The sequence below is a fragment of the Oncorhynchus keta genome, chromosome 6 (assembly GCF_023373465.1).
Source record: "Oncorhynchus keta strain PuntledgeMale-10-30-2019 chromosome 6, Oket_V2, whole genome shotgun sequence".
NCBI lineage: Eukaryota > Metazoa > Chordata > Actinopteri > Salmoniformes > Salmonidae > Oncorhynchus > Oncorhynchus keta.
This window is the reverse complement of record NC_068426.1, coordinates 7,446,863-7,471,952: the sequence shown is the minus strand read 5'-3', so window position 1 is coordinate 7,471,952 and position 25,090 is coordinate 7,446,863. Positions and strand designations below refer to the sequence as shown.

At 35.6% G+C, this 25,090-nt stretch overlaps 1 long non-coding RNA gene across 6 annotated transcripts; it reads right to left on the bottom strand.

Annotated features, from left to right (window-relative positions):
- Positions 1–1,322: 1,322 nt before the first annotated feature.
- On the bottom strand, positions 1,323–24,612 carry LOC127930662 (uncharacterized). Of its 6 annotated transcripts, none has more exons than XR_008138651.1 (3): positions 23,860–24,612; positions 23,497–23,560; positions 1,323–2,282 (listed from the first exon to the last, which is right to left on the bottom strand). It is a non-coding gene; the product is annotated as an uncharacterized LOC127930662 (long non-coding RNA). The 6 variants fall into 6 exon arrangements; XR_008138647.1 differs by lacking the exon at positions 23,497–23,560 and adding an exon at positions 10,892–10,955; XR_008138650.1 differs by lacking the exon at positions 1,323–2,282 and adding an exon at positions 6,624–8,158.
- Positions 24,613–25,090: the final 478 nt, after the last annotated feature.

Genomic DNA, 25,090 nt, shown 5'->3' with positions numbered 1-25,090 from the left:
CTGTATAACGTAGGTAGGTGAGGTACATACCTGTATAACGTAGGTAGGTGAGGTACATACCTGTATAACGTAGGTAGATGAGGTACATACCTGTATAACGTAGGTAGATGAGGTACATACCTGTATAACGTAGGTAGATGAGGTACATACCTGTATAACGTAGGTAGATGAGGTACATACCTGTATAATGTAGGTAGGTGAGGTACATACCTGTATAACGTAGATGAGGTACATACCTGTATAACGTAGGTAGATGAGGTACATACCTGTATAACGTAGGTAGATGAGGTACATACCTGTATAACGTAGGTAGATGAGGTACATACCTGTATAACGTAGGTAGATGAGGTACATACCTGTATAATGTAGGTAGATGAGGTACATACCTGTATAACGTAGGTAGATGAGGTGCATACCTGTATAATGTAGGTAGATGAGGTACATGCCTGTATAACGTAGGTAGATGAGGTACATACCTGTATAATGTAGGTAGGTGAGGTACATTCCTGTATAAGGTAGGTAGATGAGGTGCATACCTGTATAACGTAGGTAGATGAGGTACAAGTTCTACACCTGTTGTATTCAGCATTTCCCTGTAAGTTTTACACCTGTTGTATTTGGCGCATGAACCATTTGATCTTAACGAGGGGGAGCCTCCTCCCCTCCATCCCTGACTATATAACCTTACTAAACCTGTCACCTTACTCGTTATTAACACTGACTATTTAACCTTACTAAGCCTGTCACCTTACTCGTTATTAACACTGACTATTTAACCTTACTAAGCCTGTCACCTTACTCGTTATTAACACTGACTATTTAACCTTACTAAGCCTGTCACCTTACTCGTTATTAACACTGACTATATAACCTTACTAAACCTGTCACCTTACTCGTTATTAACACTGACTATTTAACCTTACTAAGCCTGTCACCTTACTCGTTATTAACACTGACTATTTAACCTTACTAAACCTGTCACCTTACTCGTTATTAACACTGACTATTTAACCTTACTAAGCCTGTCACCTTACTCGTTATTAACACTGACTATTTAACCTTACTAAGCCTGTCACCTTACTCGTTATTAACACTGACTATTTAACCTTACTAAACCTGTCACCTTACTCGTTATTAACACTGACTATATAACCTTACTAAACCTGTCACCTTACTCGTTATTAACACTGACTATTTAACCTTACTAAGCCTGTCACCTTACTCGTTATTAACACTGACTATTTAACCTTACTAAAGCCTGTCACCTTACTCGTTATTAACACTGACTATTTAACCTTACTAAGCCTGTCACCTTACTCGTTATTAACACTGACTATTTAACCTTACTAAGCCTGTCACCTTACTCGTTATTAACACTGACTATTTAACCTTACTAAACCTGTCACCTTACTCGTTATTAACACTGACTATTTAACCTTACTAAGCCTGTCACCTTACTCGTTATTAACACTGACTATTTAACCTTACTAAGCCTGTCACCTTACTCGTTATTAACACTGACTATTTAACCTTACTAAGCCTGTCACCTTACTCGTTATTAACACTGACTATTTAACCTTACTAAACCTGTCACCTTACTCGTTATTAACACTGACTATTTAACCTTACTAAGCCTGTCACCTTACTCGTTATTAACACTGACTATTTAACCTTACTAAGCCTGTCACCTTACTCGTTATTAACACTGACTATTTAACCTTACTAAACCTGTCACCTTACTCGTTATTAACACTGACTATTTAACCTTACTAAGCCTGTCACCTTACTCGTTATTAACACTGACTATTTAACCTTACTAAACCTGTCACCTTACTCGTTATTAACACTGACTATTTAACCTTACTAAACCTGTCACCTTACTCGTTATTAACACTGACTATTTAACCTTACTAAACCTGTCACCTTACTCGTTATTAACACTGACTATTTAACCTTACTAAGCCTGTCACCTTACTCGTTATTAACACTGACTATTTAACCTTACTAAGCCTGTCACCTTACTCGTTATTAACACTGACTATTTAACCTTACTAAACCTGTCACCTTACTCGTTATTAACACTGACTATTTAACCTTACTAAGCCTGTCACCTTACTCGTTATTAACACTGACTATATAACCTTACTAAGCCTGTCACCTTACTCGTTATTAACACTGACTATTTAACCTTACTAAACCTGTCACCTTACTCGTTATTAACACTGACTATATAACCTTACTAAACCTGTCACCTTACTCGTTATTAACACTGACTATATAACCTTACTAAGCCTGTCACCTTACTCGTTATTAACACTGACTATTTAACCTTACTAAGCCTGTCACCTTACTCGTTATTAACACTGACTATTTAACCTTACTAAGCCTGTCACCTTACTCGTTATTAACACTGACTATTTAACCTTACTAAGCCTGTCACCTTACTCGTTATTAACACTGACTATTTAACCTTACTAAACCTGTCACCTTACTCGTTATTAACACTGACTATTTAACCTTACTAAGCCTGTCACCTTACTCGTTATTAACACTGACTATTTAACCTTACTAAGCCTGTCACCTTACTCGTTATTAACACTGACTATTTAACCTTACTAAGCCTGTCACCTTACTCGTTATTAACACTGACTATTTAACCTTACTAAGCCTGTCACCTTACTCGTTATTAACACTGACTATTTAACCTTACTAAGCCTGTCACCTTACTCGTTATTAACACTGACTATTTAACCTTACTAAGCCTGTCACCTTACTCGTTATTAACACTGACTATTTAACCTTACTAAGCCTGTCACCTTACTCGTTATTAACACTGACTATTTAACCTTACTAAGCCTGTCACCTTACTCGTTATTAACACTGACTATTTAACCTTACTAAGCCTGTCACCTTACTCGTTATTAACACTGACTATTTAACCTTACTAAGCCTGTCACCTTACTCGTTATTAACACTGACTATTTAACCTTACTAAGCCTGTCACCTTACTCGTTATTAACACTGACTATTTAACCTTACTAAACCTGTCACCTTACTCGTTATTAACACTGACTATTTAACCTTACTAAGCCTGTCACCTTACTCGTTATTAACACTGACTATTTAACCTTACTAAGCCTGTCACCTTACTCGTTATTAACACTGACTATTTAACCTTACTAAGCCTGTCACCTTACTCGTTATTAACACTGACTATTTAACCTTACTAAACCTGTCACCTTACTCGTTATTAACACTGACTATTTAACCTTACTAAGCCTGTCACCTTACTCGTTATTAACACTGACTATTTAACCTTACTAAACCTGTCACCTTACTCGTTATTAACACTGACTATTTAACCTTACTAAGCCTGTCACCTTACTCGTTATTAACACTGACTATTTAACCTTACTAAGCCTGTCACCTTACTCGTTATTAACACTGACTATTTAACCTTACTAAGCCTGTCACCTTACTCGTTATTAACACTGACTATTTAACCTTACTAAGCCTGTCACCTTACTCGTTATTAACACTGACTATTTAACCTTACTAAGCCTGTCACCTTACTCGTTATTAACACTGACTATTTAACCTTACTAAGCCTGTCACCTTACTCGTTATTAACACTGACTATTTAACCTTACTAAACCTGTCACCTTACTCGTTATTAACACTGACTATTTAACCTTACTAAGCCTGTCACCTTACTCGTTATTAACACTGACTATTTAACCTTACTAAGCCTGTCACCTTACTCGTTATTAACACTGACTATTTAACCTTACTAAGCCTGTCACCTTACTCGTTATTAACACTGACTATTTAACCTTACTAAGCCTGTCACCTTACTCGTTATTAACACTGACTATTTAACCTTACTAAGCCTGTCACCTTACTCGTTATTAACACTGACTATTTAACCTTACTAAGCCTGTCACCTTACTCGTTATTAACACTGACTATTTAACCTTACTAAACCTGTCACCTTACTCGTTATTAACACTGACTATTTAACCTTACTAAACCTGTCACCTTACTCGTTATTAACACTGACTATTTAACCTTACTAAGCCTGTCACCTTACTCGTTATTAACACTGACTATTTAACCTTACTAAGCCTGTCACCTTACTCGTTATTAACACTGACTATTTAACCTTACTAAACCTGTCACCTTACTCGTTATTAACACTGACTATTTAACCTTACTAAGCCTGTCACCTTACTCGTTATTAACACTGACTATATAACCTTACTAAGCCTGTCACCTTACTCGTTATTAACACTGACTATATAACCTTACTAAACCTGTCACCTTACTCGTTATTAACACTGACTATTTAACCTTACTAAACCTGTCACCTTACTCGTTATTAACACTGACTATTTAACCTTACTAAACCTGTCACCTTACTCGTTATTAACACTGACTATTTAACCTTACTAAACCTGTCACCTTACTCGTTATTAACACTGACTATTTAACCTTACTAAGCCTGTCACCTTACTCGTTATTAACACTGACTATTTAACCTTACTAAACCTGTCACCTTACTCGTTATTAACACTGACTATTTAACCTTACTAAGCCTGTCACCTTACTCGTTATTAACACTGACTATTTAACCTTACTAAACCTGTCACCTTACTCGTTATTAACACTGACTATTTAACCTTACTAAGCCTGTCACCTTACTCGTTATTAACACTGACTATTTAACCTTACTAAACCTGTCACCTTACTCGTTATTAACACTGACTATTTAACCTTACTAAACCTGTCACCTTACTCGTTATTAACACTGACTATTTAACCTTACTAAGCCTGTCACCTTACTCGTTATTAACACTGACTATTTAACCTTACTAAACCTGTCACCTTACTCGTTATTAACACTGACTATTTAACCTTACTAAACCTGTCACCTTACTCGTTATTAACACTGACTATTTAACCTTACTAAACCTGTCACCTTACTCGTTATTAACACTGACTATTTAACCTTACTAAAGCCTGTCACCTTACTCGTTATTAACACTGACTATTTAACCTTACTAAGCCTGTCACCTTACTCGTTATTAACACTGACTATTTAACCTTACTAAGCCTGTCACCTTACTCGTTATTAACACTGACTATTTAACCTTACTAAACCTGTCACCTTACTCGTTATTAACACTGACTATTTAACCTTACTAAGCCTGTCACCTTACTCGTTATTAACACTGACTATTTAACCTTACTAAGCCTGTCACCTTACTCGTTATTAACACTGACTATTTAACCTTACTAAGCCTGTCACCTTACTCGTTATTAACACTGACTATTTAACCTTACTAAACCTGTCACCTTACTCGTTATTAACACTGACTATTTAACCTTACTAAACCTGTCACCTTACTCGTTATTAACACTGACTATTTAACCTTACTAAACCTGTCACCTTACTCGTTATTAACACTGACTATTTAACCTTACTAAACCTGTCACCTTACTCGTTATTAACACTGACTATTTAACCTTACTAAACCTGTCACCTTACTCGTTATTAACACTGACTATTTAACCTTACTAAACCTGTCACCTTACTCGTTATTAACACTGACTATTTAACCTTACTAAGCCTGTCACCTTACTCGTTATTAACACTGACTATTTAACCTTACTAAACCTGTCACCTTACTCGTTATTAACACTGACTATTTAACCTTACTAAACCTGTCACCTTACTCGTTATTAACACTGACTATTTAACCTTACTAAACCTGTCACCTTACTCGTTATTAACACTGACTATTTAACCTTACTAAGCCTGTCACCTTACTCGTTATTAACACTGACTATTTAACCTTACTAAACCTGTCACCTTACTCGTTATTAACACTGACTATTTAACCTTACTAAGCCTGTCACCTTACTCGTTATTAACACTGACTATTTAACCTTACTAAGCCTGTCACCTTACTCGTTATTAACACTGACTATTTAACCTTACTAAGCCTGTCACCTTACTCGTTATTAACACTGACTATTTAACCTTACTAAACCTGTCACCTTACTCGTTATTAACACTGACTATTTAACCTTACTAAACCTGTCACCTTACTCGTTATTAACACTGACTATTTAACCTTACTAAACCTGTCACCTTACTCGTTATTAACACTGACTATTTAACCTTACTAAACCTGTCACCTTACTCGTTATTAACACTGACTATTTAACCTTACTAAGCCTGTCACCTTACTCGTTATTAACACTGACTATTTAACCTTACTAAACCTGTCACCTTACTCGTTATTAACACTGACTATTTAACCTTACTAAGCCTGTCACCTTACTCGTTATTAACACTGACTATTTAACCTTACTAAGCCTGTCACCTTACTCGTTATTAACACTGACTATTTAACCTTACTAAGCCTGTCACCTTACTCGTTATTAACACTGACTATTTAACCTTACTAAACCTGTCACCTTACTCGTTATTAACACTGACTATTTAACCTTACTAAACCTGTCACCTTACTCGTTATTAACACTGACTATTTAACCTTACTAAGCCTGTCACCTTACTCGTTATTAACACTGACTATTTAACCTTACTAAACCTGTCACCTTACTCGTTATTAACACTGACTATTTAACCTTACTAAACCTGTCACCTTACTCGTTATTAACACTGACTATTTAACCTTACTAAACCTGTCACCTTACTCGTTATTAACACTGACTATTTAACCTTACTAAGCCTGTCACCTTACTCGTTATTAACACTGACTATTTAACCTTACTAAGCCTGTCACCTTACTCGTTATTAACACTGACTATTTAACCTTACTAAACCTGTCACCTTACTCGTTATTAACACTGACTATTTAACCTTACTAAGCCTGTCACCTTACTCGTTATTAACACTGACTATTTAACCTTACTAAACCTGTCACCTTACTCGTTATTAACACTGACTATTTAACCTTACTAAACCTGTCACCTTACTCGTTATTAACACTGACTATTTAACCTTACTAAACCTGTCACCTTACTCGTTATTAACACTGACTATTTAACCTTACTAAGCCTGTCACCTTACTCGTTATTAACACTGACTATTTAACCTTACTAAACCTGTCACCTTACTCGTTATTAACACTGACTATTTAACCTTACTAAACCTGTCACCTTACTCGTTATTAACACTGACTATTTAACCTTACTAAGCCTGTCACCTTACTCGTTATTAACACTGACTATTTAACCTTACTAAGCCTGTCACCTTACTCGTTATTAACACTGACTATTTAACCTTACTAAGCCTGTCACCTTACTCGTTATTAACACTGACTATTTAACCTTACTAAGCCTGTCACCTTACTCGTTATTAACACTGACTATTTAACCTTACTAAGCCTGTCACCTTACTCGTTATTAACACTGACTATTTAACCTTACTAAACCTGTCACCTTACTCGTTATTAACACTGACTATTTAACCTTACTAAACCTGTCACCTTACTCGTTATTAACACTGACTATTTAACCTTACTAAGCCTGTCACCTTACTCGTTATTAACACTGACTATTTAACCTTACTAAACCTGTCACCTTACTCGTTATTAACACTGACTATTTAACCTTACTAAGCCTGTCACCTTACTCGTTATTAACACTGACTATTTAACCTTACTAAACCTGTCACCTTACTCGTTATTAACACTGACTATTTAACCTTACTAAACCTGTCACCTTACTCGTTATTAACACTGACTATTTAACCTTACTAAGCCTGTCACCTTACTCGTTATTAACACTGACTATTTAACCTTACTAAACCTGTCACCTTACTCGTTATTAACACTGACTATTTAACCTTACTAAGCCTGTCACCTTACTCGTTATTAACACTGACTATTTAACCTTACTAAACCTGTCACCTTACTCGTTATTAACACTGACTATTTAACCTTACTAAGCCTGTCACCTTACTCGTTATTAACACTGACTATATAACCTTACTAAGCCTGTCACCTTACTCGTTATTAACACTGACTATTTAACCTTACTAAACCTGTCACCTTACTCGTTATTAACACTGACTATATAACCTTACTAAACCTGTCACCTTACTCGTTATTAACACTGACTATATAACCTTACTAAGCCTGTCACCTTACTCGTTATTAACACTGACTATTTAACCTTACTAAGCCTGTCACCTTACTCGTTATTAACACTGACTATTTAACCTTACTAAACCTGTCACCTTACTCGTTATTAACACTGACTATATAACCTTACTAAACCTGTCACCTTACTCGTTATTAACACTGACTATATAACCTTACTAAGCCTGTCACCTTACTCGTTATTAACACTGACTATTTAACCTTACTAAGCCTGTCACCTTACTCGTTATTAACACTGACTATTTAACCTTACTAAACCTGTCACCTTACTCGTTATTAACACTGACTATTTAACCTTACTAAACCTGTCACCTTACTCGTTATTAACACTGACTATTTAACCTTACTAAACCTGTCACCTTACTCGTTATTAACACTGACTATTTAACCTTACTAAACCTGTCACCTTACTCGTTATTAACACTGACTATTTAACCTTACTAAGCCTGTCACCTTACTCGTTATTAACACTGACTATTTAACCTTACTAAACCTGTCACCTTACTCGTTATTAACACTGACTATTTAACCTTACTAAGCCTGTCACCTTACTCGTTATTAACACTGACTATTTAACCTTACTAAACCTGTCACCTTACTCGTTATTAACACTGACTATTTAACCTTACTAAGCCTGTCACCTTACTCGTTATTAACACTGACTATTTAACCTTACTAAGCCTGTCACCTTACTCGTTATTAACACTGACTATATAACCTTACTAAGCCTGTCACCTTACTCGTTATTAACACTGACTATTTAACCTTACTAAGCCTGTCACCTTACTCGTTATTAACACTGACTATTTAACCTTACTAAACCTGTCACCTTACTCGTTATTAACACTGACTATTTAACCTTACTAAGCCTGTCACCTTACTCGTTATTAACACTGACTATTTAACCTTACTAAGCCTGTCACCTTACTCGTTATTAACACTGACTATATAACCTTACTAAACCTGTCACCTTACTCGTTATTAACACTGACTATTTAACCTTACTAAACCTGTCACCTTACTCGTTATTAACACTGACTATTTAACCTTACTAAACCTGTCACCTTACTCGTTATTAACACTGACTATTTAACCTTACTAAACCTGTCACCTTACTCGTTATTAACACTGACTATTTAACCTTACTAAACCTGTCACCTTACTCGTTATTAACACTGACTATTTAACCTTACTAAGCCTGTCACCTTACTCGTTATTAACACTGACTATTTAACCTTACTAAGCCTGTCACCTTACTCGTTATTAACACTGACTATTTAACCTTACTAAGCCTGTCACCTTACTCGTTATTAACACTGACTATTTAACCTTACTAAACCTGTCACCTTACTCGTTATTAACACTGACTATTTAACCTTACTAAAGCCTGTCACCTTACTCGTTATTAACACTGACTATTTAACCTTACTAAACCTGTCACCTTACTCGTTATTAACACTGACTATTTAACCTTACTAAACCTGTCACCTTACTCGTTATTAACACTGACTATTTAACTGACTATTTACTAAACCTGTCACCTTACTCGTTATTAACACTGACTATTTAACCTTACTAAGCCTGTCACCTTACTCGTTATTAACACTGACTATTTAACCTTACTAAACCTGTCACCTTACTCGTTATTAACACTGACTATTTAACCTTACTAAGCCTGTCACCTTACTCGTTATTAACACTGACTATTTAACCTTACTAAACCTGTCACCTTACTCGTTATTAACACTGACTATTTAACCTTACTAAGCCTGTCACCTTACTCGTTATTAACACTGACTATTTAACCTTACTAAGCCTGTCACCTTACTCGTTATTAACACTGACTATTTAACCTTACTAAGCCTGTCACCTTACTCGTTATTAACACTGACTATTTAACCTTACTAAGCCTGTCACCTTACTCGTTATTAACACTGACTATTTAACCTTACTAAACCTGTCACCTTACTCGTTATTAACACTGACTATTTAACCTTACTAAGCCTGTCACCTTACTCGTTATTAACACTGACTATTTAACCTTACTAAACCTGTCACCTTACTCGTTATTAACACTGACTATTTAACCTTACTAAGCCTGTCACCTTACTCGTTATTAACACTGACTATTTAACCTTACTAAGCCTGTCACCTTACTCGTTATTAACACTGACTATTTAACCTTACTAAGCCTGTCACCTTACTCGTTATTAACACTGACTATTTAACCTTACTAAGCCTGTCACCTTACTCGTTATTAACACTGACTATTTAACCTTACTAAACCTGTCACCTTACTCGTTATTAACACTGACTATTTAACCTTACTAAGCCTGTCACCTTACTCGTTATTAACACTGACTATTTAACCTTACTAAACCTGTCACCTTACTCGTTATTAACACTGACTATTTAACCTTACTAAGCCTGTCACCTTACTCGTTATTAACACTGACTATATAACCTTACTAAACCTGTCACCTTACTCGTTATTAACACTGACTATTTAACCTTACTAAGCCTGTCACCTTACTCGTTATTAACACTGACTATATAACCTTACTAAACCTGTCACCTTACTCGTTATTAACACTGACTATTTAACCTTACTAAACCTGTCACCTTACTCGTTATTAACACTGACTATTTAACCTTACTAAGCCTGTCACCTTACTCGTTATTAACACTGACTATTTAACCTTACTAAACCTGTCACCTTACTCGTTATTAACACTGACTATATAACCTTACTAAGCCTGTCACCTTACTCGTTATTAACACTGACTATTTAACCTTACTAAACCTGTCACCTTACTCGTTATTAACACTGACTATTTAACCTTACTAAACCTGTCACCTTACTCGTTATTAACACTGACTATTTAACCTTACTAAAGCCTGTCACCTTACTCGTTATTAACACTGACTATTTAACCTTACTAAGCCTGTCACCTTACTCGTTATTAACACTGACTATTTAACCTTACTAAGCCTGTCACCTTACTCGTTATTAACACTGACTATTTAACCTTACTAAACCTGTCACCTTACTCGTTATTAACACTGACTATTTAACCTTACTAAGCCTGTCACCTTACTCGTTATTAACACTGACTATTTAACCTTACTAAACCTGTCACCTTACTCGTTATTAACACTGACTATTTAACCTTACTAAGCCTGTCACCTTACTCGTTATTAACACTGACTATTTAACCTTACTAAGCCTGTCACCTTACTCGTTATTAACACTGACTATTTAACCTTACTAAGCCTGTCACCTTACTCGTTATTAACACTGACTATTTAACCTTACTAAGCCTGTCACCTTACTCGTTATTAACACTGACTATTTAACCTTACTAAACCTGTCACCTTACTCGTTATTAACACTGACTATTTAACCTTACTAAGCCTGTCACCTTACTCGTTATTAACACTGACTATTTAACCTTACTAAGCCTGTCACCTTACTCGTTATTAACACTGACTATTTAACCTTACTAAGCCTGTCACCTTACTCGTTATTAACACTGACTATTTAACCTTACTAAGCCTGTCACCTTACTCGTTATTAACACTGACTATTTAACCTTACTAAGCCTGTCACCTTACTCGTTATTAACACTGACTATTTAACCTTACTAAGCCTGTCACCTTACTCGTTATTAACACTGACTATTTAACCTTACTAAACCTGTCACCTTACTCGTTATTAACACTGACTATTTAACCTTACTAAACCTGTCACCTTACTCGTTATTAACACTGACTATTTAACCTTACTAAGCCTGTCACCTTACTCGTTATTAACACTGACTATTTAACCTTACTAAGCCTGTCACCTTACTCGTTATTAACACTGACTATTTAACCTTACTAAGCCTGTCACCTTACTCGTTATTAACACTGACTATTTAACCTTACTAAGCCTGTCACCTTACTCGTTATTAACACTGACTATTTAACCTTACTAAGCCTGTCACCTTACTCGTTATTAACACTGACTATTTAACCTTACTAAACCTGTCACCTTACTCGTTATTAACACTGACTATTTAACCTTACTAAACCTGTCACCTTACTCGTTATTAACACTGACTATTTAACCTTACTAAACCTGTCACCTTACTCGTTATTAACACTGACTATTTAACCTTACTAAGCCTGTCACCTTACTCGTTATTAACACTGACTATTTAACCTTACTAAGCCTGTCACCTTACTCGTTATTAACACTGACTATTTAACCTTACTAAGCCTGTCACCTTACTCGTTATTAACACTGACTATTTAACCTTACTAAGCCTGTCACCTTACTCGTTATTAACACTGACTATTTAACCTTACTAAGCCTGTCACCTTACTCGTTATTAACACTGACTATTTAACCTTACTAAGCCTGTCACCTTACTCGTTATTAACACTGACTATTTAACCTTACTAAACCTGTCACCTTACTCGTTATTAACACTGACTATTTAACCTTACTAAACCTGTCACCTTACTCGTTATTAACACTGACTATTTAACCTTACTAAACCTGTCACCTTACTCGTTATTAACACTGACTATTTAACCTTACTAAGCCTGTCACCTTACTCGTTATTAACACTGACTATTTAACCTTACTAAACCTGTCACCTTACTCGTTATTAACACTGACTATTTAACCTTACTAAACCTGTCACCTTACTCGTTATTAACACTGACTATTTAACCTTACTAAGCCTGTCACCTTACTCGTTATTAACACTGACTATTTAACCTTACTAAGCCTGTCACCTTACTCGTTATTAACACTGACTATTTAACCTTACTAAGCCTGTCACCTTACTCGTTATTAACACTGACTATTTAACCTTACTAAGCCTGTCACCTTACTCGTTATTAACACTGACTATTTAACCTTACTAAGCCTGTCACCTTACTCGTTATTAACACTGACTATTTAACCTTACTAAACCTGTCACCTTACTCGTTATTAACACTGACTATTTAACCTTACTAAGCCTGTCACCTTACTCGTTATTAACACTGACTATTTAACCTTACTAAGCCTGTCACCTTACTCGTTATTAACACTGACTATTTAACCTTACTAAACCTGTCACCTTACTCGTTATTAACACTGACTATTTAACCTTACTAAGCCTGTCACCTTACTCGTTATTAACACTGACTATTTAACCTTACTAAACCTGTCACCTTACTCGTTATTAACACTGACTATTTAACCTTACTAAAGCCTGTCACCTTACTCGTTATTAACACTGACTATTTAACCTTACTAAACCTGTCACCTTACTCGTTATTAACACTGACTATTTAACCTTACTAAACCTGTCACCTTACTCGTTATTAACACTGACTATTTAACCTTACTAAGCCTGTCACCTTACTCGTTATTAACACTGACTATTTAACCTTACTAAACCTGTCACCTTACTCGTTATTAACACTGACTATTTAACCTTACTAAGCCTGTCACCTTACTCGTTATTAACACTGACTATTTAACCTTACTAAACCTGTCACCTTACTCGTTATTAACACTGACTATTTAACCTTACTAAACCTGTCACCTTACTCGTTATTAACACTGACTATTTAACCTTACTAAACCTGTCACCTTACTCGTTATTAACACTGACTATTTAACCTTACTAAGCCTGTCACCTTACTCGTTATTAACACTGACTATTTAACCTTACTAAGCCTGTCACCTTACTCGTTATTAACACTGACTATTTAACCTTACTAAGCCTGTCACCTTACTCGTTATTAACACTGACTATTTAACCTTACTAAACCTGTCACCTTACTCGTTATTAACACTGACTATTTAACCTTACTAAACCTGTCACCTTACTCGTTATTAACACTGACTATTTAACCTTACTAAGCCTGTCACCTTACTCGTTATTAACACTGACTATTTAACCTTACTAAACCTGTCACCTTACTCAGAGTTATTAACACTGACTATTTAACCTTACTAAGCCTGTCACCTTACTCGTTATTAACACTGACTATTTAACCTTACTAAGCCTGTCACCTTACTCGTTATTAACACTGACTATATAACCTTACTAAACCTGTCACCTTACTCGTTATTAACACTGACTATTTAACCTTACTAAGCCTGTCACCTTACTCGTTATTAACACTGACTATTTAACCTTACTAAACCTGTCACCTTACTCGTTATTAACACTGACTATTTAACCTTACTAAGCCTGTCACCTTACTCGTTATTAACACTGACTATATAACCTTACTAAACCTGTCACCTTACTCGTTATTAACACTGACTATTTAACCTTACTAAGCCTGTCACCTTACTCGTTATTAACACTGACTATTTAACCTTACTAAGCCTGTCACCTTACTCGTTATTAACACTGACTATTTAACCTTACTAAGCCTGTCACCTTACTCGTTATTAACACTGACTATTTAACCTTACTAAGCCTGTCACCTTACTCGTTATTAACACTGACTATTTAACCTTACTAAACCTGTCACCTTACTCGTTATTAACACTGACTATTTAACCTTACTAAAGCCTGTCACCTTACTCGTTATTAACACTGACTATTTAACCTTACTAAACCTGTCACCTTACTCGTTATTAACACTGACTATTTAACCTTACTAAACCTGTCACCTTACTCGTTATTAACACTGACTATTTAACCTTACTAAGCCTGTCACCTTACTCGTTATTAACACTGACTATTTAACCTTACTAAACCTGTCACCTTACTCGTTATTAACACTGACTATTTAACCTTACTAAGCCTGTCACCTTACTCGTTATTAACACTGACTATTTAACCTTACTAAACCTGTCACCTTACTCGTTATTAACACTGACTATTTAACCTTACTAAGCCTGTCACCTTACTCGTTATTAACACTGACTATATAACCTTACTAAACCTGTCACCTTACTCGTTATTAACACTGACTATTTAACCTTACTAAGCCTGTCACCTTACTCGTTATTAACACTGACTATTTAACCTTACTAAGCCTGTCACCTTACTCGTTATTAACACTGACTATTTAACCTTACTAAGCCTGTCACCTTACTCGTTATTAACACTGACTATTTAACCTTACTAAGCCTGTCACCTTACTCGTTATTAACACTGACTATTTAACCTTACTAAGCCTGTCACCTTACTCGTTATTAACACTGACTATTTAACCTTACTAAGCCTGTCACCTTACTCGTTATTAACACTGACTATTTAACCTTACTAAGCCTGTCACCTTACTCGTTATTAACACTGACTATTTAACCTTACTAAACCTGTCACCTTACTCGTTATTAACACTGACTATTTAACCTTACTAAGCCTGTCACCTTACTCGTTATTAACACTGACTATTTAACCTTACTAAACCTGTCACCTTACTCGTTATTAACACTGACTATTTAACCTTACTAAGCCTGTCACCTTACTCGTTATTAACACTGACTATTTAACCTTACTAAGCCTGTCACCTTACTCGTTATTAACACTGACTATTTAACCTTACTAAGCCTGTCACCTTACTCGTTATTAACACTGACTATTTAACCTTACTAAGCCTGTCACCTTACTCGTTATTAACACTGACTATTTAACCTTACTAAGCCTGTCACCTTACTCGTTATTAACACTGACTATTTAACCTTACTAAGCCTGTCACCTTACTCGTTATTAACACTGACTATTTAACCTTACTAAGCCTGTCACCTTACTCGTTATTAACACTGACTATTTAACCTTACTAAACCTGTCACCTTACTCGTTATTAACACTGACTATTTAACCTTACTAAGCCTGTCACCTTACTCGTTATTAACACTGACTATTTAACCTTACTAAGCCTGTCACCTTACTCGTTATTAACACTGACTATTTAACCTTACTAAACCTGTCACCTTACTCGTTATTAACACTGACTATTTAACCTTACTAAGCCTGTCACCTTACTCGTTATTAACACTGACTATTTAACCTTACTAAGCCTGTCACCTTACTCGTTATTAACACTGACTATTTAACCTTACTAACCTGTCACCTTACTCGTTATTAACACTGACTATTTAACCTTACTAAACCTGTCACCTTACTCGTTATTAACACTGACTATTTAACCTTACTAAACCTGTCACCTTACTCGTTATTAACACTGACTATTTAACCTTACTAAGCCTGTCACCTTACTCAGAGTTATTAACACTGACTATTTAACCTTACTAAGCCTGTCACCTTACTCGTTATTAACACTGACTATTTAACCTTACTAAGCCTGTCACCTTACTCGTTATTAACACTGACTATTTAACCTTACTAAACCTGTCACCTTACTCGTTATTAACACTGACTATTTAACCTTACTAAGCCTGTCACCTTACTCGTTATTAACACTGACTATTTAACCTTACTAAGCCTGTCACCTTACTCGTTATTAACACTGACTATTTAACCTTACTAAGCCTGTCACCTTACTCGTTATTAACACTGACTATTTAACCTTACTAAGCCTGTCACCTTACTCGTTATTAACACTGACTATTTAACCTTACTAAGCCTGTCACCTTACTCGTTATTAACACTGACTATTTAACCTTACTAAGCCTGTCACCTTACTCGTTATTAACACTGACTATTTAACCTTACTAAGCCTGTCACCTTACTCGTTATTAACACTGACTATTTAACCTTACTAAGCCTGTCACCTTACTCGTTATTAACACTGACTATTTAACCTTACTAAACCTGTCACCTTACTCGTTATTAACACTGACTATTTAACCTTACTAAGCCTGTCACCTTACTCGTTATTAACACTGACTATTTAACCTTACTAAGCCTGTCACCTTACTCGTTATTAACACTGACTATTTAACCTTACTAAGCCTGTCACCTTACTCGTTATTAACACTGACTATTTAACCTTACTAAGCCTGTCACCTTACTCGTTATTAACACTGACTATTTAACCTTACTAAGCCTGTCACCTTACTCGTTATTAACACTGACTATTTAACCTTACTAAGCCTGTCACCTTACTCGTTATTAACACTGACTATTTAACCTTACTAAGCCTGTCACCTTACTCGTTATTAACACTGACTATTTAACCTTACTAAGCCTGTCACCTTACTCGTTATTAACACTGACTATTTAACCTTACTAAGCCTGTCACCTTACTCGTTATTAACACTGACTATTTAACCTTACTAAGCCTGTCACCTTACTCGTTATTAACACTGACTATTTAACCTTACTAAAGCCTGTCACCTTACTCGTTATTAACACTGACTATTTAACCTTACTAAGCCTGTCACCTTACTCGTTATTAACACTGACTATTTAACCTTACTAAGCCTGTCACCTTACTCGTTATTAACACTGACTATTTAACCTTACTAAGCCTGTCACCTTACTCGTTATTAACACTGACTATTTAACCTTACTAAGCCTGTCACCGCTATTAACACTGACTATTTAACCTTACAAACCTGTCACCTTACTCGTTATTAACACTGACTATTTAACCTTACTAAGCCTGTCACCTTACTCGTTATTAACACTGACTATTTAACCTTATTTAAGCCTGTCACCTTACTCGTTATTAACACTGACTATTTAACCTTACTAAGCCTGTCACCTTACTCGTTATTAACACTGACTATTTAACCTTATTAAGCCTGTCACCTTACTCGTTATTAACACTGACTATTTAACCTTACTAAGCCTGTCACCTTACTCGTTATTAACACTGACTATTTAACCTTACTAAGCCTGTCACCTTACTCGTTATTAACACTGACTATTTAACCTTACTAAGCCTGTCACCTTACTCGTTATTAACACTGACTATTTAACCTTACTAAGCCTGTCACCTTACTCGTTATTAACACTGACTATTTAACCTTACTAAGCCTGTCACCTTACTCGTTATTAACACTGACTATTTAACCTTACTAAGCCTGTCACCTTACTCGTTATTAACACTGACTATTTAACCTTACTAAACCTGTCACCTTACTCGTTATTAACACTGACTATTTAACCTTACTAAGCCTGTCACCTTACTGTTATTAACACTGACTATTTAACTATTTACTAAGCCTGTCACCTTACTCGTTATTAACACTGACTATTTAACCTTACTAAGCCTGTCACCTTACTCGTTATTAACACTGACTATTTAACCTTACTAAGCCTGTCACCTTACTCGTTATTAACACTGACTATTTAACCTTACTAAGCCTGTCACCTTACTCGTTATTAACACTGACTATTTAACCTTACTAAACCTGTCACCTTACTCGTTATTAACACTGACTATTTAACCTTACTAAGCCTGTCACCTTACTCGTTATTAACACTGACTATTTAACCTTACTAAACCTGTCACCTTACTCGTTATTAACACTGACTATTTAACCTTACTAAGCCTGTCACCTTACTCGTTATTAACACTGACTATTTAACCTTACTAAGCCTGTCACCTTACTCGTTATTAACACTGACTATTTAACCTTACTAAACCTGTCACCTTACTCGTTATTAACACTGACTATTTAACCTTACTAAGCCTGTCACCTTACTCGTTATTAACACTGACTATTTAACCTTACTAAGCCTGTCACCTTACTCGTTATTAACACTGACTATTTAACCTTACTAAGCCTGTCACCTTACTCGTTATTAACACTGACTATTTAACCTTACTAAGCCTGTCACCTTACTCGTTATTAACACTGACTATTTAACCTTACTAAGCCTGTCACCTTACTCGTTATTAACACTGACTATTTAACCTTACTAAACCTGTCACCTTACTCGTTATTAACACTGACTATTTAACCTTACTAGCCACTAGCCTGTCACCTTACTCGTTATTAACACTGACTATTTAACCTTACTAAACCTGTCACCTTACTCGTTATTAACACTGACTATTTAACCTTACTAAACCTGTCACCTTACTCGTTATTAACACTGACTATTTAACCTTACTAAGCCTGTCACCTTACTCGTTATTAACACTGACTATTTAACCTTACTAAACCTGTCACCTTACTCGTTATTAACACTGACTATTTAACCTTACTAAGCCTGTCACCTTACTCGTTATTAACACTGACTATTTAACCTTACTAAACCTGTCACCTTACTCGTTATTAACACTGACTATTTAACCTTACTAAGCCTGTCACCTTACTCGTTATTAACACTGACTATTTAACCTTACTAAGCCTGTCACCTTACTCGTTATTAACACTGACTATTTAACCTTACTAAACCTGTCACCTTACTCGTTATTAACACTGACTATTTAACCTTACTAAACCTGTCACCTTACTCGTTATTAACACTGACTATTTAACCTTACTAAGCCTGTCACCTTACTCGTTATTAACACTGACTATTTAACCTTACTAAGCCTGTCACCTTACTCGTTATTAACACTGACTATTTAACCTTACTAAGCCTGTCACCTTACTCGTTATTAACACTGACTATTTAACCTTACTAAACCTGTCACCTTACTCGTTATTAACACTGACTATTTAACCTTACTAAGCCTGTCACCTTACTCGTTATTAACACTGACTATTTAACCTTACTAAACCTGTCACCTTACTCGTTATTAACACTGACTATTTAACCTTACTAAGCCTGTCACCTTACTCGTTATTAACACTGACTATTTAACCTTACTAAGCCTGTCACCTTACTCGTTATTAACACTGACTATTTAACCTTACTAAGCCTGTCACCTTACTCGTTATTAACACTGACTATTTAACCTTACTAAGCCTGTCACCTTACTCGTTATTAACACTGACTATTTAACCTACTAAGCCTGTCACCTTACTCGTTATTAACACTGACTATTTAACCTTACTAAGCCTGTCACCTTACTCGTTATTAACACTGACTATTTAACCTTACTAAGCCTGTCACCTTACTCGTTATTAACACTGACTATTTAACCTTACTAAACCTGTCACCTTACTCGTTATTAACACTGACTATTTAACCTTACTAAGCCTGTCACCTTACTCGTTATTAACACTGACTATTTAACCTTACTAAGCCTGTCACCTTACTCGTTATTAACACTGACTATTTAACCTTACTAAGCCTGTCACCTTACTCGTTATTAACACTGACTATTTAACCTTACTAAGCCTGTCACCTTACTCGTTATTAACACTGACTATTTAACCTTACTAAGCCTGTCACCTTACTCGTTATTAACACTGACTATTTAACCTTACTAAGCCTGTCACCTTACTCGTTATTAACACTGACTATTTAACCTTACTAAGCCTGTCACCTTACTCGTTATTAACACTGACTATTTAACCTTACTAAGCCTGTCACCTTACTCGTTATTAACACTGACTATTTAACCTTACTAAGCCTGTCACCTTACTCGTTATTAACACTGACTATTTAACCTTACTAAAGCCTGTCACCTTACTCGTTATTAACACTGACTATTTAACCTTACTAAGCCTGTCACCTTACTCGTTATTAACACTGACTATTTAACCTTACTAAGCCTGTCACCTTACTCGTTATTAACACTGACTATTTAACCTTACTAAGCCTGTCACCTTACTCGTTATTAACACTGACTATTTAACCTTACTAAGCCTGTCACCTTACTCGTTATTAACACTGACTATTTAACCTATTTACTAAGCCTGTCACCTTACTCGTTATTAACACTGACTATTTAACCTTACTGTCACCTTATTTATTAACACTGACTATTTAACCTTACTAAACCTGTCACCTTACTCGTTATTAACACTGACTATTTAACCTTACTAAGCCTGTCACCTTACTCGTTATTAACACTGACTATTTAACCTTACTAAGCCTGTCACCTTACTCGTTATTAACACTGACTATTTAACCTTACTAAGCCTGTCACCTTACTCGTTATTAACACTGACTATTTAACCTTACTAAGCCTGTCACCTTACTCGTTATTAACACTGACTATTTAACCTTACTAAAGCCTGTCACCTTACTCGTTATTAACACTGACTATTTAACCTTACTAAACCTGTCACCTTACTCGTTATTAACACTGACTATTTAACCTTACTAAACCTGTCACCTTACTCGTTATTAACACTGACTATTTAACCTTACTAAGCCTGTCACCTTACTCGTTATTAACACTGACTATTTAACCTTACTAAACCTGTCACCTTACTCGTTATTAACACTGACTATTTAACCTTACTAAGCCTGTCACCTTACTCGTTATTAACACTGACTATTTAACCTTACTAAAGCCTGTCACCTTACTCGTTATTAACACTGACTATTTAACCTTACTAAGCCTGTCACCTTACTCGTTATTAACACTGACTATTTAACCTTACTAAAGCCTGTCACCTTACTCGTTATTAACACTGACTATTTAACCTTACTAAACCTGTCACCTTACTCGTTATTAACACTGACTATTTAACCTTACTAAGCCTGTCACCTTACTCGTTATTAACACTGACTATTTAACCTTACTAAACCTGTCACCTTACTCGTTATTAACACTGACTATTTAACCTTACTAAGCCTGTCACCTTACTCGTTATTAACACTGACTATTTAACCTTACTAAACCTGTCACCTTACTCGTTATTAACACTGACTATTTAACCTTACTAAGCCTGTCACCTTACTCGTTATTAACACTGACTATTTAACCTTACTAAGCCTGTCACCTTACTCGTTATTAACACTGACTATTTAACCTTACTAAACCTGTCACCTTACTCGTTATTAACACTGACTATTTAACCTTACTAAGCCTGTCACCTTACTCGTTATTAACACTGACTATTTAACCTTACTAAACCTGTCACCTTACTCGTTATTAACACTGACTATTTAACCTTACTAAGCCTGTCACCTTACTCGTTATTAACACTGACTATTTAACCTTACTAAGCCTGTCACCTTACTCGTTATTAACACTGACTATTTAACCTTACTAAGCCTGTCACCTTACTCGTTATTAACACTGACTATTTAACCTTACTAAGCCTGTCACCTTACTCGTTATTAACACTGACTATTTAACCTTACTAAACCTGTCACCTTACTCGTTATTAACACTGACTATTTAACCTTACTAAGCCTGTCACCTTACTCGTTATTAACACTGACTATTTAACCTTACTAAGCCTGTCACCTTACTCGTTATTAACACTGACTATTTAACCTTACTAAGCCTGTCACCTTACTCGTTATTAACACTGACTATTTAACCTTACTAAGCCTGTCACCTTACTCGTTATTAACACTGACTATTTAACCTTACTAAGCCTGTCACCTTACTCGTTATTAACACTGACTATTTAACCTTACTAAGCCTGTCACCTTACTCGTTATTAACACTGACTATTTAACCTTACTAAGCCTGTCACCTTACTCGTTATTAACACTGACTATTTAACCTTACTAAGCCTGTCACCTTACTCGTTATTAACACTGACTATTTAACCTTACTAAACCTGTCACCTTACTCGTTATTAACACTGACTATTTAACCTTACTAAGCCTGTCACCTTACTCGTTATTAACACTGACTATTTAACCTTACTAAGCCTGTCACCTTACTCGTTATTAACACTGACTATTTAACCTTACTAAGCCTGTCACCTTACTCGTTATTAACACTGACTATTTAACCTTACTAAGCCTGTCACCTTACTCGTTATTAACACTGACTATTTAACCTTACTAAGCCTGTCACCTTACTCGTTATTAACACTGACTATTTAACCTTACTAAGCCTGTCACCTTACTCGTTATTAACACTGACTATTTAACCTTACTAAACCTGTCACCTTACTCGTTATTAACACTGACTATTTAACCTTACTAAGCCTGTCACCTTACTCGTTATTAACACTGACTATTTAACCTTACTAAAGCCTGTCACCTTACTCGTTATTAACACTGACTATTTAACCTTACTAAGCCTGTCACCTTACTCGTTATTAACACTGACTATTATAACCTTACTAAGCCTGTCACCTTACTCGTTATTAACACTGACTATTTAACCTTACTAAACCTGTCACCTTACTCGTTATTAACACTGACTATTTAACCTTACTAAGCCTGTCACCTTACTCGTTATTAACACTGACTATTTAACCTTACTAAACCTGTCACCTTACTCGTTATTAACACTGACTATTTAACCTTACTAAGCCTGTCACCTTACTCGTTATTAACACTGACTATTTAACCTTACTAAACCTGTCACCTTACTCGTTATTAACACTGACTATATAACCTTACTAAGCCTGTCACCTTACTCGTTATTAACACTGACTATTTAACCTTACTAAACCTGTCACCTTACTCGTTATTAACACTGACTATTTAACCTTACTAAGCCTGTCACCTTACTCGTTATTAACACTGACTATTTAACCTTACTAAGCCTGTCACCTTACTCGTTATTAACACTGACTATTTAACCTTACTAAGCCTGTCACCTTACTCGTTATTAAACTGACTATTTAACCTTACTGACTGATTTAACCTTACTAAGCCTGTCACCTTACTCGTTATTAACACTGACTATTTAACCTTACTAAGCCTGTCACCTTACTCGTTATTAACACTGACTATATAACCTTACTAAGCCTGTCACCTTACTCGTTATTAACACTGACTATTTAACCTTACTAAGCCTGTCACCTTACTCGTTATTAACACTGACTATTTAACCTTACTAAGCCTGTCACCTTACTCGTTATTAACACTGACTATATAACCTTACTAAGCCTGTCACCTTACTCGTTATTAACACTGACTATTTAACCTTACTAAACCTGTCACCTTACTCGTTATTAACACTGACTATTTAACCTTACTAAGCCTGTCACCTTACTCGTTATTAACACTGACTATTTAACCTTACTAAGCCTGTCACCTTACTCGTTATTAACACTGACTATTTAACCTTACTAAACCTGTCACCTTACTCGTTATTAACACTGACTATTTAACCTTACTAAGCCTGTCACCTTACTCGTTATTAACACTGACTATTTAACCTTACTAAGCCTGTCACCTTACTCGTTATTAACACTGACTATTTAACCTTACTAAGCCTGTCACCTTACTCGTTATTAACACTGACTATTTAACCTTACTAAGCCTGTCACCTTACTCGTTATTAACACTGACTATTTAACCTTACTAAGCCTGTCACCTTACTCGTTATTAACACTGACTATTTAACCTTACTAAACCTGTCACCTTACTCGTTATTAACACTGACTATTTAACCTTACTAAGCCTGTCACCTTACTCGTTATTAACACTGACTATTTAACCTTACTAAGCCTGTCACCTTACTCGTTATTAACACTGACTATTTAACCTTACTAAGCCTGTCACCTTACTCGTTATTAACACTGACTATTTAACCTTACTAAGCCTGTCACCTTACTCGTTATTAACACTGACTATTTAACCTTACTAAGCCTGTCACCTTACTCGTTATTAACACTGACTATTTAACCTTACTAAGCCTGTCACCTTACTCGTTATTAACACTGACTATTTAACCTTACTAAGCCTGTCACCTTACTCGTTATTAACACTGACTATTTAACCTTACTAAGCCTGTCACCTTACTCGTTATTAACACTGACTATTTAACCTTACTAAGCCTGTCACCTTACTCGTTATTAACACTGACTATTTAACCTTACTAAGCCTGTCACCTTACTCGTTATTAACACTGACTATTTAACCTTACTAAGCCTGTCACCTTATTAACACTGACTATTTAACCTTACTAAGCCTGTCACCTTACTCGTTATTAAC